General features: G+C 35.4%; 1 pseudogene; it reads right to left on the reverse strand.

Annotated features, from left to right (window-relative positions):
- Nucleotides 1-4958: 4958 nt before the first annotated feature.
- LOC114890332 lies at nucleotides 4959-6705 on the reverse strand (annotated as a pseudogene).
- Between the last annotated feature and the right edge of the window lie 12780 nt (nucleotides 6706-19485).

Below are 19485 nucleotides of genomic sequence, written 5' to 3' on the forward strand. Positions count from 1 at the left end.
CAGTTGAGTAAAATCCCATTTGTTTATTTTAGGAGGTAGATTACTCTAGGAGGTGGATCCAAAAAGATATTGCTGCAATTTATGTCAAAGAATGTTCTGCCTAGGTTTTCCTCTAAGTGTTTTATAGTATCCAGTCTTACATTTAGGTCTTTAATCCATTTAATATGGTGTTAGGGAATGTTCTAATTTCATTCTTTTACATGTAGCTGTCCAGTTTTCCCAACACCACTTATTGAAGAGACTGTCTTTTCTTCACTGTACAGTCTTACCTCCTTTGTTGTGGATTAATTGACCATAGGTGCATGAGTTTATTTCTCAGCTTTCTATCCTGTTCCATTCATCTATATTTCTATTTTTGTGCCAGTACCATGCTGTTTTGATTACTGTAGCTTTGTAGTATAGTCTGAAGGCAGCTAGGCTGATTCCTCCAGTTCCGTTTTTCTTTCTCAAGATTGCTTTGGCTATTTGGGGTCTTTTGTGTTTCCATACAAATTTAAAAATTCCTGTTCCAGTTTTGTAAAAAATGCCATTGGTAATTTAATAGGGATTTCATTGAATCTGTAGATCACTTTGGGCACTATAGTCATTTTGACAATATTGATTCTTCCATTCCAAGAACATGGTATATCTTTCCATCTGTTAGTGTCACCTTCAGTTTCTTTCATCAGCATCTTTAGTTTTCAGAGTACAGGTCTCTGCCTCCTTAGGTAGGTTTATTCCTAGGTATTTTATTCTTTTTGATGTGATGGTAAATGGACTTCTTCCCTTAATTTCTCTTTCTGATCTTTTGTTTTTAGTATATAGAAATGCAAGAGATTTCTGTGTATTAATTTTTTATCCTGCAAGTTTACCAAATTCATTGGTGAACACTAGTAATTTTCTGGTAATATCTTTAGTATTTTCTATGTATAGTATCATGTCATCTGCAAACAGTGACAGTTACTTCTTTTCCAATTTGTGTTCCTTTTATTTCTTTTTCTTCTCTGATTGCCATGGCTAGGACTTCCAAAAGTATGTTGGATAATAGTGGCAGAGGGTGGACATTCTTGTCTTGTTCCTGATCTTAGAGAAAATGCTTTCAGTTTTTCACCATTGAGAATGACGTTTGCTGTGGGTTTGTTGTATATGGCCTTAATTATGTTGAGGTAGGCTCCTTTATGCACTTTCTGGAGCATTTTTATCATAAATGGGTGTTGAATTTTGTCAAAACCTTTCTCAGTATCTATGGAGATGATCATATTTTTTTTCTTTAATTTGTTAATTTGGTGTATCACATTGATTGATTTGTATATATTGAAGAATACTTGCATCCCTGGGATAAATCCCACTTGATCGTGGTGTATGATCCTTTTAATGTATTGTTGGATTCTGTTTGCTAGTATTTTGTTGAGGATTTATGCCTCTATTCTCATCAGTGATATTGGTCTGTAATTTTCATTTTTGTGATATCTTTGTCTGGTTTTGGTATCAAGGTGATTATGGCCTTGTAGAATGAGTTTGGGAGTGCTCCCTCATCTATAACATATTTGTTTCTTGTCTCATTTTTTTTAATGGGTGGGGCTGTGTTCCTCTCTTACTGGTTCTTTGGCCTGAGGTGTCTGGCACTGGAGTTTTCAGGCAGTTGGGTAGAGCTGGATCATGGTGCCAAAATGAGGACCTCTGAGAGACCTCACACTGATTAATATTTCTTGGGGTCTGAAGTTCTCTGTTAGTCCAGTGGTTTGGACTTGGCACTCCCACCACAGGAGCTCAGGCCCGACCCCTAGCCTGGGAACCAAGATCCCAAATGTTATGCAGCAAAAAAAAAAAAAGCCAGAAAAGGTCTTGGCAGTGGGTGGCAGGGCTTAGGCAGGGGTGGGGCTTAAGCAGGGGTGGGGCATAGGCTCAGGCACATGACCAGAAAAGGCTATGAGGTGTGGGGGGGGAAGGACCTGGGCTCAGCACAGCCAAAGGAGACCCCAGATGGTGGAGATTCATGCCCAGGACCGTAGCAGGCTTGCCTGGGCTGAAGGGAGCAGGGGAAATGCTGGCTGCATTCCCCTCTGATCCCCTGATCCCCTGAAAGTCTCTCCCCAACCCTGCTTATCCCTCACCTGAGTGAGGCCCTCCAGGCATGGGAACCCCTCCCCTTCTCCAGTTGCCTCTCAGTGGCACCAGTCCTGTCCCACCTCCAATTCTCCTCCCCCCATATCCTACCTCCTGGTCATGCAGGGGTTCCTCCCATCCCCTTAGGTGTTTGAGGTCCCCCACCAATGCCTGGTAGGTGTCCTAGTTGTGAGGATGTGAACTCTGCATCCTCCTACTCTGCCATCTTGACTCTGCCCCTCTGGTCATGTTTTCTTTTGCATTTTTCTCTAGATATTTTTGACTTATGCTTTGATTTTTTCAGTAATGCATTGGTTGTTTAGTAGCATCTTGTTTAACCTCCACATATTTGTATTTTTTTAGTTTTTTTTCCCTGTAGTTGATTTCTAAAATCATAGTATTGTGATCAGAAAAGATGCTTGATGTGATTTCAATTTTCTTAAATTTATTGAGTCTTGCTTTATGGCCCAGCATGTGATATATCCTAGAGAATGTTTCAGGTGCACTTGTGAAGAATGTGTATTCTGCTGCTTTCAGATAAATGGTCTATAAATATCAATTAACTCCATTTGATCTAATGTGTCATTTAATGCCTTCATTTCCTTATTCATCTTCTGTTTAGATTATCTGTCCATTGACATAAGTGGGGTGTTAAAGTCTCTCATTATTATTGTGTTACTGTCAACTTCTTTTATGGCAGTTAGCATTTGCCTTATATATTGAGGTGCTCCTATGTTGGGTGCATATATATTTATAATTATTATAGCTTCTTCTTGGATTGATCCCTTTATCCTTTATGTAGTGTCCTTCTTTGTCTCTTGTAACAGTCTTTTTTTTTTAAGTCTATTTTGTCTGACATGAGTATTGCTACTCCAGCTTTCTTTTGATTTGTATTTGCATGGAATAACATTTTCCATCCCCTCACTTTAGGCTATATGTGTCCCTAGATCTGAAGTGGATCTCTTTTAGACAGCATATATATGGGTCTTGTTTTGTATCCACTCAGCCAGTCTGTGTCTTTTGGTTGGAACATTTAACCCGTTTACATTTAAGGTAATTACCAATATGTAGGTTCTTATTGCCATTATGTTAATTGTTTTGGGATTATTTTCATAGGTCTTTTTTTTCCCCCCTTCTTCTTTTGTTCTCTTCTCTTGTGACTTGGTGACTGTCTTTAGTGTTGTGTTTGGATTCATTTTTCTTTTTTCTGTGTGTATCTATTGTAGATTTTTGGTTTGCTGTCACCATGAGGTTTTGATATAGCAGTCTATATATAAACAAGATTAAGTTGCTGCTCTCTTAATTTCAAACGCATATCCAATATCTGCATTTGTACTCTCCTCTTCTCATGATTGCTGGTTTTTGATATTATATTTGTGATACCACATCTTCTTTATCCATTCATATGTTGATGGATATTTAAGCTGCTTCCATGTCTTGGCTATTGTAAATAGTGTTCCTATGAATATTGGGGTACATGTCTCTTTTCTAGTTATTTTCTCCAAATATATGTCCTAGAGTGGGATTGCTGGATCATATGATATCTCTGTTTTTAGTTTTTTAAGAAACCTTCATACTGTTCTCCATAGTGACTGCACCAATTTACATTCCCACCAGCAGTGTAGGAGGACTCCCTTTTCTCCACATCCTCTCCAGCATTTATTGTTTGTAGACTTTTTGACGATGGCCATTCTGACTGGTGTGAGATTATACCTCATTATGGTTTTGATTTGCATTTCTCTAAGTATTAGTTATGTTGAGCATATTTTTATGTGTCTGTTAGCCATCTGTATGTCTTCTTTGGAAAAATGTCTATTTAGGTCTTCTGCCCATTTTTTGATTGGGCTGTTTGTTTTTTTGATATTGAGCTATATAGCTTTTTGTATATTTTGGAAATTAATTCCTTATTGGTCACATTATTTGCAAGTATTTTCTCCCATTCTGTAGGTAGTCTTTTCATTTTGTTTATGGTTTCCTTTGCTTGCAAAACTTTTAATTTTAATTAGGTCCCATTTGTTTATTTTTGTTTTTATTTCCATTACTCTAAGAAATGGATCCAAAATGATATTTGCTGCAATTTATGTCAAAGACTATTCTGCCTATGTTTTCCTTTAGGAGTTTTATGGTATCTGGTCTTACATTTAGGTCTTTAATCCATTTTGAGTTTATTTTTGTATATGGTGTTAGAGAATGTTCTGATTTCAGTCTTTTACATGTAGCTCTCCTGTTCTCCTAGCACTACTTACTGAAGAGACTCTCTTTTCTTCATTGTATATTCTTGCCTTGTTTGTCATAGATTAATTGACCATAAGTGTGTGGGTTTATTTCTGGACTCTGTATTCTGTTCCACTGATCTGTGCATCTGTCTTTGTGCCAGTGCTATACTGTTTTGATGACTGTAGCTTTGTAGTATAGTCTGAAGCCAGAAGGAATGATTCTTTCAGCTCTTTTCTTCTCTCTCAAGATTATTTTGGCTATTCAGGGTCTTTTGTCTTTCCATACAAACTTAAAATTCTCATTTCAGTTCTGTGAAAAATGTCATTGGAAATTTGATAGGGATGGCATTGGATACTGTCTTGTTAAGCAATAGATATTCAATTTTTAGCACAGTGCTTAAGAATATGGACAACTACTAAGGACAACTATTTGATAAAAAAATATGCAAACTTGGTATAGGTATACCTTGGAGATATTAAAGGTTTAGTTCCAGGCTACCACAATAAAATAAATATCACAATAATGTAAGTTACATGAATTTCTTGGTTTCTAAGTGCATATAAAAGTTATATTTATACTATACTGTAGTCTATTAAGTGTGCGATAGCATTATGTATAAAAAGCAATGTACATACCTTAGTCAAAATACTTTATTGCTAAAAAATGCTAGCTATCATATGAGCATTTAGCAAGTTATAATCTTTTTCTGGTGGAGGCTCTTGCCTTGATGTTGATGGCTGCTGACTGATCAGGGTGGTGGTTGCAGAAGGCTGGGGTGGCTGTGGCAGTTTCTTAAAATAAGACAGCAATAAAGTTTGCCACATCAAGTTTTCCTTTCACAAATGATTTCTCTGTAGCATGTAATGCTGTTTGATAGCATTTTACCCACAGTAGAACTTCTTTCAAAACTGCAGTCAATCCTCTTAAATCCTAGCATTCTTTTATCAACTAAGTTTATGTAATATTCTAAATCCTTCTTTGTCATTTCAATAAGCTGTATAATATCTTCATCACCAGGAGTAGATTCCATCTCAAGAAACCACTTTCTTTGCAACTCTTCGTCCATTAATGTTTTGTCATGAGATTGTGGCAATTTAGTCACATCTTTAGCCTCTACTTCTAATTCTATTTCTCTTGCTCTTTTCACCACATCTTCAACTACTTCCTCTAGTGAAGTCTTGAAACCCTCAAAGTCATGCATGAAGGTTTGAATCAACTTCTTTCAAATTCCTGTTAATGTTGGTGTGTTGATCTCTTCCCACAAATCACGAATGTTCTTAATGGCATGTAGAATGGTGAATCTTTTCCAGAAGGTTTTAAATTCACTTTGCTCATATCCATCAAAAGAATCACTATCTGGCAACTGTAGCCTTACAAAATGTATTTTTTACCTAGTAAGTCTTGAAAGTTGAAATTACTTCTTGATCCATGGGCTGCAGAATGGATGTTGTATTAGAAGGCATGAAAACAACATTAATCTCATTGTACATCTCCATCAGAGCTCTTGGGTGATCAGGTACACTGTCAGTAAGCAGGAATATTTTGAAAGAAATCTATTTTTCTGAGTAGTATGTCTCAATAGTTGCCTTAAAATATTAAGTAAACCATGTCGTAAACAGATATGCTCTCATCCAGGCTTTGTTGTTTCATTTCCACAGCACAGGCATAATTGATTGAGAATAATTCTTAAGGACCCTGGAATTTTTGGAATGGTAGATAAGCATTCAGTTCAACTTAAATTCACCAGCTGCATTAGCCCCTAACAAGACAGTCAGCCTGTCTTTTGAAGCTTTGAAACCAGGCATTGACTTCTCCTCTCTAGGTGTGAAGGTCCTAGATGGCATTTGGTTCCAATATAAGTCTTTTTCCTTTACATTGAACATCTGTTGTTTAGTGTAGCCACCTTTATTAATTACCTTAGCTCTATCTTCTGGATAACTTGCTGCAGCTTCACATCAGCATTTTCTTTCAACCTGAACTTTTATATTATGGAGGTGGCTTCTTTACCTAAACCTCAAGAGCCAATCTCCACTATCTTCAAGCTTCTTTTCTACAGCCTTCATGGAATTGAAGAGAAGTAGGGCATTGCTATGGATTAGGCTTTGGCTTATGAGAATGTTGTGGCTGGTTTGGTCTTCTATCTACAGCTCTAAAACTTTCTCCATATCAGCAACAAGGCTGTTTTGCTTTTTTATCATTTGTGTGGTCACTAGAGTAGCACTTTTTGTCTCCTTCAAGACCTTTCCCTTTGTATTCACAACTCAACTGTTTTGTGTAAAACACCTAGCTTTAGGCATATCTCAGCTTTAGACATGCCTTCCTCACTAAGCTTAATCATTTCTAGCTTTTGATTGAAGTGAGAGATTTGAGAATTTCCCCTTCACTTGAACACTTAGAGGCCATTGTAGGGTTATTGATTGTCCTGATTTCAATATTGTGTCTCAGGGAGTAAAGAAGTCCAAAGAGAGGGAGAGAGATGGGGAACGGCTGGTTGGTGGAGCAGTCAGAACACACACATCTATGAATTAATTTCACTATCTTATATGGGCACAGTTTGTGGTGCCCAAAACCAATTACGATAGTAACATCAAAAATCACTGATCACAGATAACCATAACAAATATAATAATGAAAAAGTTTGACATATTGTAAGAACTATCAAAATGTGGCACACAGACACGAAGTGAGCAAATGTTGTTGGAAAATTGCACTGATAGACTTGCTTGACTCAGAGCTGCCACAAATCTTCAATTTGTAAAAAACACAATATCTGCAAAGTGCAATAAAGCCAAGGGCAATAAAGCAAGGTATGCCTGTACACAATATCCATGCACTGGTTAGTGGATTGTGAGGATCATTTTAAAATGAGGTCTATGTTTTGGTGTCAGCAGTCTATATTTGATGCTACAATAGGATCAAAGTATAAATGTAATCATTTTCCCTTTCTTCTCCATGTTTCCCTCATGAACCTTTTCTTTTGTTCCTTTATGATTCATATTCTAAGATCAGGTAAAAAAGAAAAGATCAATAAAAGCATGAAGGCTAGGGCTAAGGAGGAGTTTTTCTGAGTTGCTAAAGAAAAACAAAAATAAATTTAGGATTTGGGAAAAAAAAACAAAAAGATTTTTTAAATATTGTCATAGCCTTACAATTTTAAATGAAATACAATTTTAGAATAAAAGCCATATTCTCCTAGAATAAAAAGTATTTATTTCCATATATAAATATAAATTAAATACAAAAAATCATATATTTATTTTAAACATATAAAAACATATGTGCGTTACACAGAAATTTAAAAGAGTAGGTCTGGAAAAGAAGTGGGAAGAGGCAGAGGTGGTAGAACTATAGCTGTTTCTTTTAAGAAATAAAGAAATCAGAGCAAATATCGACATATCTGAGAGATACATTGCTCCATATTCTTCTTGGTACATTTGCTATAATTTATAATTACAGGTGAATGTAAATGTTTCCACTACATTCAACAAACACTTATTAAAGGCCTACTGTATGCTGGTCACTGCTCTTGGTACTGGGGCTATAGCTGTGAAAAGGCAGATACTATCTTATTCCCATTAAACTTACATTCTCAGGAATCATTAAAGTTACTTTGAAATTATCTCACTCAAGAGGATGAGAACAGAAAAGTAAGTGACAGATTTTTAAAATAAAGTTAAATGTTCCTCAATTGCTCACAAATTATTTTAAGTACCTACTATCTTCCAGACACTGACCTAGGTATTGTGAACACAAAGGATATTAGAATAAAAGTGTGTTTCAATTAATAAATATTCCTTGGGCTGTAAAATTGACTATAAGAATGATTGAGTTCCTAGTGTTATGAAACATTTTCCTAAGAAAGATAAAGAATTTAGAAAATAAGAATTAAGCATGTGATCCTCTATGAGGGCATTAAGTTAGTAAGTTAATATGAGGAAGGCCTTAATGATACCCTTAGAGATGTGGGCTTGGAGATATTAATACTGAATTGAAAAAGGAGTCATTTTTAGAAAAATGCAGTTAGAAAATAATGTATTCCTTGGGATTGTTATGGCAGACACCTTTTCAAACTTTAATATTTTCCAGAATTTAATCTTATTCCTTCAACTTTACTGTAATGAGAATCTTACTAGCAAACCATAATGATCAAGTCATGGGGATACTCAGAACTCATCTGTCCCTATCACATCAACTCTGAGGAAGAACACTAGAATTATAAAGTGCTCCTGTCCTCAAACCAGGAAGAGAGGTACAGAAGACTAGAGAGAACGTGCTGCAGCCATCCCTGTTTCCTTTCTTTACAGAGGCCAATAAGGCATGTTTTCTTCTTCTTTTTCCTATTCTTCTTCTTCACCTTCCTCTTCCTCTACTTCCTTCTCCTTTTCTTCGTCCTCCTCTTCTTTATACATCCTCCTCCTCCTCCTTCTCCTTCAGATATAATAGATACATCATTATATTAGTTTCAGGTGTACAACATAATGATTTGATATTTATTTATATATATTGTGAAATGATCACCACAATAAGTCAGGTTATCATCCATCACTATGGTTATAATTTTTTTCTTGTGATGAGAACATTTAAGATCTACTCCCTTAGCAAATTTCAAATACACAATACAGTATTATTAACTATAGTCACCATGCTGTACATTACATCCTCAAGGCTTATTTCTATAACTGGAAGATTTTACCTTTCACCACCTTCAACCACTTTGCCCTTCTCCCAACCCTCACTTCCTCCTCTGCTAACTACCAATCTTTTCTCTGTATCTGTGAGCTTGGTGTTTTGTTTTGGTTGTAGATTCCACAAATAAGTGAAATCATATGGTATCTGTCTTCCTCTGTCTGACTTATTTCACTTAGCATAATGCTCTCAAGAACCTCTATGTTGTCACAAATGTCAAGATTTCCTTCCTTTTTTATGGATGAATAATATTCCATTGTGTGTATGTCCATTCACTCACTGATGGACACCTACATTGCTTCCATATCTTGGCTATTGTAAATCATGTTGTAATGAGCATGCAGATGCATATATCTCTGAGTTAAGGGTATTTTTTTTCCTTCATAAAAATACCTGGAAGTAGAATTGCTGGATAATATGGTAGTTCTATTTTTAATATTTTGAGGAACCTCCACACTGTTTTCTATACTGGCTGCACCACTTTACATCCCCACCAACATTGCACAGGGATAAGGTTCCTTTTTCTCCACATCCTAGCCAACACTTGTTATTTGTTGTCTTTTTGACAATAGTCCTCCTAACAGATAGGAGGTGATATTTCATTGTGGTTGCATTTCTCTGATGATTAGTCATGTCGAACACCTTTTCATGTACCTGTTGGCTATCTGTATGTCTTCTATGGAAAATTGTCCATTCAGATCCCCTGCCCATTTTTTTTTGAGTTTTGTTTTGTTTATTCTTTTTGCTGTTGAGTTGAATGAGTTTTTATAGTTTTTTGGAAATTGACCCTTATCAGATATATGATTTACATTACTTTCTTCCATTCAGTAGGTAGTCTTTTCATTTTGTTGATGGTTTCCTTGCTATGCAGAAGCTTTTATTTCAATGTAGTCCTACTTGTTAATTTTTGCTTTTTTTTCCTTTCCTTTTAGTGTCAAATCTAAAAAGTCTGTTGAGTTTACCACCTGTACTTTCTTCTAGGAGTTTTAATGGCTTCAAGTCTTACATTTAAGTCTTTATCCATTTTGAGTTAATTTTTGTGTATGATGAAAAGCAGTGGTCCAGTTTCATTCTTTTTCATGCAGATATTCAATTTTCCCAGCACCATTTATTGAAGAGACTGCCTTTTCCCCATTGTATACTCCTGGCTACTTTTTAATAAATTAATTGACCATATATGTGTGGGTTTATTTCTGGGCTCTCTATTCTGTTCCATTGATCTATTTGTCTGTTTTTAATGTCAGTACCAAACTATTTTTGATGACTCTAGCTTGGTAGTATAGTTCGAAGTCAGGAAGTGTGATGCCTCCAGTTTTATTCTCTTTTCTCAAAATTGATTTGGCTATTTGGGATCTTTTATGATCCCATAAAAAATTATAGGATTATTTGCTTTATTTCTGTGAAAAATGCCATTGATATTTTGATAGAGATTGCATTGGATCTCTAGATTACTTTGGGTGGTGTGGGCATTTTAACAATATTAAGAATTCTTCCAGCCCATGAACATGGAATACCTTTCCACTTATTTGTGTCATCTTCAGTTTCTTTCATCAGTGGGTCATAGTTTTCGGGGTATGGGTCTTTCACCTCCTTGGTTAAATTTATCTATAGCTAGTTATTTTATTGTTTTTGATTAAATTGTAAATGGCATTGTTTTCTTAATTTCTCTTCTGATAGTTCATTATTAATAGAAATGCAATGGGTTTTGTACAATGATTTTGTATCCTGCAACTTAACTGAATTTGTTTATTAGTTTTAACAGTTTTTTTGGTGGATTCTTTAGGTTTTCTGTATATAAAATAATGTTATCTGCAAATAGTGACAGTTTAACTTCTTCCTTTCCAATAAGGATGCCTTTTATTTCTTTTACCTGCCTAATTACTCTGGCAAGGACTACCAGGACTATGTTGAAAGAAAAGTGGAAAAATGGGCATCCTGTCTTGTTCCTGACATTAGAGGAATTTATCCATTTCTTCTAGGTTGTTTATTTTGTTGGCGCATAATTATTCCTTGTCGCTTCTTACAAATCCTTGTATGTCTGTTGTATCAGTTGTAACAGCTCCTCTTTCACTTCTGATTTTATCTCTTCGAGTTCTCTTTTGGTGAGTCTATCTAAAGGTTTGTTAATGTTTTTTATCATTTCAAAAAAACCAACTCTTAGGTTCATTGATCTATTTTTTTTTTGTCTTTATTTCTGTCTGATCTTTGTTATTTTCCTCCTTCTACTAACTTTGAGCTTTGTTGTTCTTTTTCTAATTCCGTGAAGAGCAAAGTTAGGTTAATTATTTGAGATCTTTATTGTTTCTTTAGGTAGGCAGTTATCCCTATAAACGTTTCTCTTAGAACTGCTTTTGCTGCATTCCATACGTTTTGATATTTTGTTTTCCTAGTTTCATTCATTTTAGGTATATTTTTATTACTCTTTTGATTTTTTTCTTGGACCCTTTTCTTGTTCAGTAGCATGTTGTTTAATCTCCACATATTTGTGACTTTTCCAGTTTTCTTCATGTAATAATTTCTAGTGTCACACCACTGTGGTCAGAGAATATGTTTGATATAATTTCAATCTTATTAAATTTAGTAAGACTTGTTTTGTGGCCTAACATATGATCTATCCTGGAGAATACTCCATGTGCTTTGGAGAAGTATGTGTATTATGTTATCTTGGGATGGAGTGTTCTGTATGTTTTCTTATTGATTTTCTGTCAGGAGAATTCATGAATTAATGAAAGTGGAGTATTAAAATCCCCTGCTGTCATTGTGTTGCTGTCTATTTCTCCCTTTAGGCACATTAATATTTGCTTTATACAATTAGGTGTTCCTACATTAAGTGCACATATTTAGAGTTGTTATATTCTATTGTTGGAGTGGCTATTTTATCATTATTAGTGATCTTTTTTGTCTCTTATTACAGTGTATCTTAATATCTATTTTTTTCTGAAGTAAGTATAGTTACCACAGCTTTCTTTGTGTTTTCATTTGCATGGAATATCTTTTTCTATCTCTTTATTTTCATTCTGTGTGAGTCCTTACATCTGAAGTGAGTCTCTTGTAGGTATAATATAGATCAGTCTTGTTTTTTATCCATTCAGCCACTATATGTCTTTGATTGGAAAATTTAGTCCATTTACATTTCAAGTAATTATGGATAGGTATGCATTTATTGCTAGTTTGCTAAATTTTTAAAGCTGTTTTGTAATTTCTCTGTTCCTCTTTTCTTCTCTTGCTCTTTTTTAAATGATGAATATTTTCTCTAGTGGTATGCTTAGATTCCTCTCTTTAATCATTTGAGTATCTACTATAGGCTTTTGCTTGGTGGTTACCATGAGGCTGACTTAAAACAACTTATATTTATAATGGTCTATTTTAAGTTGATAACACCTTAGGTTTGAATGTATTCTAAAGATCTACATTTTTACTCTCCTCCTACATTTTGTTTTTGATGTTACGGTTTACATCTTTTTATCTTCTGTATCCCTTAAATGATTGTAATTAGGTTTTTTCTCTGCTTTTCTCTCTTAACCTTTGTACTAACTTTGCAAGTAATTAACCCACCATGATTTCAACATTGGATAATTCTGAATTCTACTATATATTGATATTTACCTTCACATTGCAATGTCTACTTTCAGTGTTTCCTGTTACTAATTTGTGCCATTTTATTTCAGCTTAAAGAAGTCCCTTTAACAATTCTTCTAAGGCTGGCTTAGTGATAGTCTGCAAAATTCCTTAACTCTCCTTCAGTTGTGAAAGACCACTTTGCTGGGTAGAGTATTCTTGGTTGACAGTTTTATTTTCTTTCAGCACTTTGAATATATCTTTTCTGTCCTGCAAAATGTTTGCTGAAAAATCTTCTGATAGCCTTATGGGGGTTCCCTTGTACATAACAAGTTGTTTTTCTCTTGCTATTTTTAAAACTCTCTCCTTGTGTTTAACTTTTGGCTCTTTAATTATGTGTCTTGGAGTGAGCCTCTTTGAGTTCATCTTACTTGGAACTCTCTGGACTTCCTGGATTGGGTGCCCTTCTCCAGTTTGAGGAAGTTCCAACCATTATTTCTGAAAATAACTTTTCTGCCCCTTTCTCTCATTCTTCTTCTTTTGGGACCCCTGACATGCAAATGTTGGTCCACTTGATATTGTCCCACTATCTTTCTCCTTAAGCTATCTACATTTTTATTTTTCTTGTTGCTGCTCTGATTAGGTGAGTTCCACTTCCCTGTCTTCGAGCTCACTGGTCCTTCATCTACTTCATTATGCCTGCTGTTGAACCGCCTCTTTTTTTTTTTTTTCCCAGTTCATTGTTTATATTCTTCAGTCTGTGACTTCTGTTGGTACTTTATTATATTTTCTATCTTATTGTTGAAATTCTTACTTTGTTCATTCATTCACCTGAGCTCACCAAACATCTTTATGACTGTTATTTTGAACTCTGTTAGGTAAATCACTTATCTCCATTTTATTAAGCTCTTTTTATGAGATTTTATCTTGTTATTTCATTTGGAACATCTTTCTCTGTTTCTTCATTTTCCTTGACTCTCTGTGTTGGTTTTTATGCATTAGATAAACAGCTACCTTTCCCATCCTTGAAAGAGTATCCTCACGTAGGAGATGACCTTATTGTTCAACCCTTCCCTTCTCTTGGTTGTCTCTAAAACCTTTGTGATTGTCCAAGCAGCCTACATTATTTTTAGTGGATCTCAGTAGTCCAGGGTGTGCTGATACTTGTCAGTGTCCCAAAGGATCTCAGTTGGCACCTAGATTCAGGATGATTGGAAACCAGACCCTTAAGCACCAGCTTTTAAAGTATGCAAATATATACAGTTCTGTGGGACCAATAACATACAACCTGCTGAGACCACGGCCAGGTGATCGGGGGGCAATTTCCTGGGCAGCAGCCACAAAAACTGGGGCATTGGATATAAAAAACAGGGCACAGGATGTGTATAAAACTCCCCTTCAGGAGATACTGTGCCTTTGCAATGCAACAGAAAGAGGACATGAAGATAGCGCCTGCCCTCCAACGTCTCTGAAGAGGATTACAGTCAGCCAATAGATGCCTGTTTAATTGGAAGCCTGCGCCTCAGGCCACAACTATGAGGATTAGCTAATAGGCTTCTCTCATAGAAAGACTGGGTAACTCATTTGGTTGTTTCTTTACTGTGCCCTGGGGATGGTAGCCAGTTAACTCTTTCTCCATTGGGTATAGTCCTGTGGGACCTATGAGCATAAGCCCTGCTGTCCACCAGAGCCTGGTGATCTATAGGTGTCCTCTGGGTGGCATCCACAAAAATTGGGGCACCAGATGAGGGTACAAGCTCCTTTCTAGGAGCTTGGAATTTAAGTGTCTATTGCTCAGTGTGATTTAGTGACTATCGGTATAAATCTTTTTTCCCTCTTCACTCCTTTAGAACTCAGAAATCACTGAAAACATGTCATATGTGTGACATTATCTTCCAGTTTGTTTAGTAAGGTGCCCAGTATACCCTAAGTACAGATGGAGGTAAATAAGAACTCTAATGTACAATTTTAAATTCTGCTTTGTACTAATAAAAAATTATCATTTTAGAGTGATTCCATTTTAAGTTTTACTGTGATAGGTATATGTCATAATCCTTCACTCTCCATACTTTCCCTTTAGAAGGATATAGGCTTCTTCAATATGTGGAAAGGATACAACCTCTCTGTTTGGAGACAGCATAGCTTCTAAAGTGCCTACAAGAGCCCTCTCTATATGCTGCTGGCACACAGTACAACTGGATATTCAGTGTCTTGGCTTTCTGTTTCCATCATCACTAAAGTGATTTTATGCAGGGATTTCATACTGATTCTCTGAACTGGAAGATAATCTTGACTGCTTCCTTTCCATTCATAATGGAGCCTCTGGGACTCTAAACATCAGCTGCCAGTTCCTCAGGGAATCTCCATATTCTCTGCCTACTTCCCTGTGTTCTATTGAAGTTTCCTTTAAATTTTTTCTTCTTTTCATGAAGGTCTCCTTGCATTTTGAATGATTTCTGCTTTGTGAAATTAGCTGCTAAGCTATTTGATCTGTACAAGTTTATTGATGTTTTTACCTTTGTTGTAAAGTGTGCCTTCCATCATGACACAATATTCTTCTTCATTCGGTTTCATGTGTTTAGCCTTAAACCACAGCATGTGCATGTATGATGCTTCTGGGTTTATTTTTCAGGTACCTATTTGGCAACCCCTTCATTTTCAACCTTTCTTCATTACTGTTTTTCAGTCTGTTTCCTATGACCTGTATTTAACAGATGCTTTTGAACTCTGTATTTTAATAGGAGTTATAATTCTATCCAGACATAGGGCAAAGCTTGTGTATGTTTGTCATGTTTCTCCCATCTTATTTTATGTTTAAAATTTTATGTTGCTTATTTTAAACTATCTTTTCCTACATTTTCCCATTTTTCCTACATTTCCTTGTACTTTTGCATGTTTTTATCAAGTTGTTACTCATTTCATGTTTTCCCACACATATTTGGATATTGTAACTATAATTTTTGTTTTATTACCTTACCTGCCCCTGCATTTATAATTAGATACATATTTCACTACTGTTGTTTTAAAAGAAAATATTTCCCCATGACAGATACTGATTCCCCACCAAGATTGTCTGTGTCACCCATCCCACTAAGATGAGACATGAAGAAACACTTTTACTTATCCTATCTGCTCTCTGGCCTGCCCCCACTGTGGGGCCTTAGAATGCCCCAATTCCTGGCTAAGGTAGTTAATTTTAATCATTGGCTGTGATTAAAGTTTTCTTATCATTTAGAATATTCTTTCTGTTTCAAGTGTCCTTAAAGTTTGGATTCTGTTTTTGAATCATTTATTATTTGGTTTATGTATATCCTCAACCACTGCTCACAGATGGAGTTTATCACATTATTGTATATTATCAGCTACCTGCCTATGAGATGATACTGTCAGCAGGTATAGGATTTGGGGGATACATAAATTTTTCTCAATAGTCAGCAAAGATTAAATTCTTTCCTCAAATTTCAGGTGTTACAATGAGAAATTTGATGCCAGTCCTTTTTCCTGTGTACCTAACATTTTATTGTCATTATTAGCAATATTATTAACAATAGCATAAATTATTATTATGCTCTAGGGACTTGAAGATTTTAACTTTATTGTAATACAATTTAAAAATTTGTCACATTATAAGAAAATATATCTCTTTTTTTCATTAATGCATCTTAGAAACTGATAGGAGCATTCATATCCAGACACAGGTCTTCCTAAAGTTCAGACAGATTTCCTTCCACTATTTGTTTCCTAACCTGCATCTTTTCTTTTTCTTTTTTCTCCTCCTTGAAATATTATTTTCACATTGAGTGTCCTGGATTTCCCTTTCATATATATATCCTTTCATATTTTTCCTCTGTTCTTGGCAATACTTTTTATATTTCCAAGCCACTAATTTTGGATGACTATAGGTATCATTATCTTTTTCATTTCATGAATGTCATATTTTAAAAGTAATATGGGTTTTTGTCTGTTCAACCTTCAGAATGCCCGTTATTGCTATTTTTTGTTTGGTTTTGTTTTTAATCATCCTTCCCCACCTGCTCTAATATGCCAAAACTTGTGACAGATCATCTATGTAGCTATGGGGCCTGCTTAGACATACTGTTATTGTTCTTTGCTGAGTGACTTGGCTCACTGAGGCTCAGGTTTGATTCCTTGTTCACCCTGTGCAGTGACAGTGCTTCAGTAGGTACAGTATTTCTTACATGTGCCAACAGTTAGAACTGAGACTTGTGAAGAGTAGCAGAACATGTCACTCCAAAATATGCCACTTTGGCATATTTATTATTTTGAATTAACAATACTTAAGCATCCAGTGCAAGTAGGATACTCTGACTCTTCTCTAACTCTTTTCTCTCCTGAAAGTGGAAAATAAATCTTCCATGTGAAAGGTATCCTCCTTGTACCAGGAGGATAGAAGACATCGTTATCACTAGAGATAAGGAATTTAGGGATGTAAAGGGTATATAAACAAACCTTGTTAATTTTTATCATTTGCTACCTATAGCCTCAAGCCCTTGGTCTTGTCAGTTTTTACAAATGTATTGTTTCTTTGTCTAAAAGGTATAAAAGTTTCCTGTTCTGGTTACTTCTTTGGGGCTTCATTCCCTTGTGAAGGTTCCTATGCAAATGTAAAAATGTAATAAAATTTGTATGTCTTTCTCCTGTTAATCTGTTTTTGTCAGTTGAATTTTCAGACCTAGCCAGGGACCTGAAGAAGGTCAAAGAAAACTTATTCCTTCCCTACACTTGTAAAGCCATTGAATATGAAATATTCTCCTCATTCTGTATTCCTTCAAGCTTTCCTAGCCCCACGAGTGGTCTCACATCCTAACCTGCTCCTTCATTTCCTCATTGGTCTTCTTGCCCTGGGAGAGATTAGGGTGATTTGCAATCTCAGCTGGCCAGAATGCTCAGAGAGCTGCAAGTCATGTGGTTCTCAGGATCCTCTGCTTTGAGGACCTCACATCTGTCCTTCTTCACTCTGGTGTCCCCAGATTCACCGAGGCCATGGAGGAGAAGACCATGTAACAGTTCTTTTTAACCTTAATTACTGCAGAACAAATAGGGTTTTTTGTTTTGTTTTGTTTTTTGCACCTATATGCCTTTAAAACCCCAGTGGTCCTTTGGCTTAGGAAAAGGAAATAGAATGGAATTCTCAATGTTGGAAAGGAAGCTGAGTTCCCACAGTCATGTTCTAAGAATCCTCTACTCCTCCTAATGATATCTTCCAAGTGTTCTAATCCTCCTTGCTCTGACCCCAAGGATCCTCTCCCAATGCTTTATATCTAATTTGGTCTCTTTAACCAGACCTTCAGATTATGTTCAAGGATCCTTTGAACATTTTCTTTCAGGTTCTCTTGGTTCATCCAAACTCCAGGCTGTGTTCTTTCCTGGTGTATCAGGTTTTGTTTTGTTTTGTTTTTAGTAGATTTTTTTTTGATGTGGACCATTTTTAAAGTCTTTATTGAATTTGTTACAATATTGCTTCTGTTTCGGTTTTTTGGCCACAAGGCATGTGGGAACTTAGCTCCCCAACCAGGGATTGAACCCGCACTCCCTGTATTGGAAGGTGAAGTTTAAACCACTGGACCACCAGGGAAGTCCCTTGGTGTATCAGTTTAAGCCCTTATTGACTTACGTAGGTAATCCAGCTACCAACTGACTAGCTCAACTATACAAATTTCTGGGAAAAAGTTTATTTGAATCATGTACATATGACATTTTAAAATTAGAAAATAGGACTGTAAATACATGTGCATACATCAAGCTTCCAATACTTTTAGAAAGGTATTTTAAATGCGTATTAAATTTTCCAAAATCACCCTTAATAACCTTTAAATGCCACTCTGAAAAACGCAATGTGACTGTACTGTCTACATAAACTTCTTGATAGTCTTTATAGCTGAATCCATAACACTTCTAGGATTATTCTTTTGCTGTCACTTTGTAATTAATTTCCTCCTTGGGCCATCGATGGATGTTCTGTGGATGTGCATGTAACAAATGCTGCAAGAAAGAAAATGTACAAATATAAGCTATTTCTTGTGAAGTGCAAGCAAATCAATTGTGACCAGTTCAATTTAAATTCTTTTACCCACTGAAAATAATATTTAGAGGAAAACATACCAAAGTAGTTTATTCTGATGGAATATTCTGGTGACTCATGATATGAAATTTTCAATGTTCTCATTTTATTTCTAAGGTAAAAGATAATATACAAAATAAACAACCAATAATGATAAAATAAGATTTATTAGACGCTCTGTGCCAGGTAGTCACTTAGTACTTTAGATGCACTGTATCCTTTAGTAAACATAACTCAAATTAGTAGTGATTACTATTATTTTTATGGATGACACCAGAGTGTAGAGAATTTAAGAAAGTTGTATAAAATATGACAAATAATGGCTGATATAGCCTGATTTTACACCCATGTTTGTCTGAATCCAGGTCTCATTTACTTAACTCTAGAAGTATGGAATTTTGAGTTTATTCATGAATATGTATATACAATAAGTAAGTCAGAGAAAGACAAATATCATATGATATCACTTATATGTAGAATCCAAAGAAAGATACAAATGAACTTATTTACAAAACAGAAATATACTCACAGACGTAGAAAACAAACTTGTGGTTACCAAAGAGGATAGTGAGGTGGGGGAAGATAAATTAGGAATTTCGAGTTAACAGATACAAACTAATATATATAAAATATATAAACAACAAGGACCTACACTATGGCACAGGGACCTATATTCAATATCTTATAATAACCTATAATGGAAAAGAATCTGAAAAAGAATACATATATTATTTATATAGATATATATATAACTGAATAGCTTTACTGTACACCTGAAACTAACACAACATTGTAAATGAAATATACTTCAATTTTAAACAATGTTTAAAAAATAAATAAAATAAAACAAGGAGACT

The sequence above is a fragment of the Monodon monoceros genome, unplaced genomic scaffold (assembly GCF_005190385.1).
Source record: "Monodon monoceros isolate NGI ecotype Baffin Bay Population unplaced genomic scaffold, NGI_Narwhal_1 Super_Scaffold_11, whole genome shotgun sequence".
NCBI classification, from domain to species: domain Eukaryota; kingdom Metazoa; phylum Chordata; class Mammalia; order Artiodactyla; family Monodontidae; genus Monodon; species Monodon monoceros.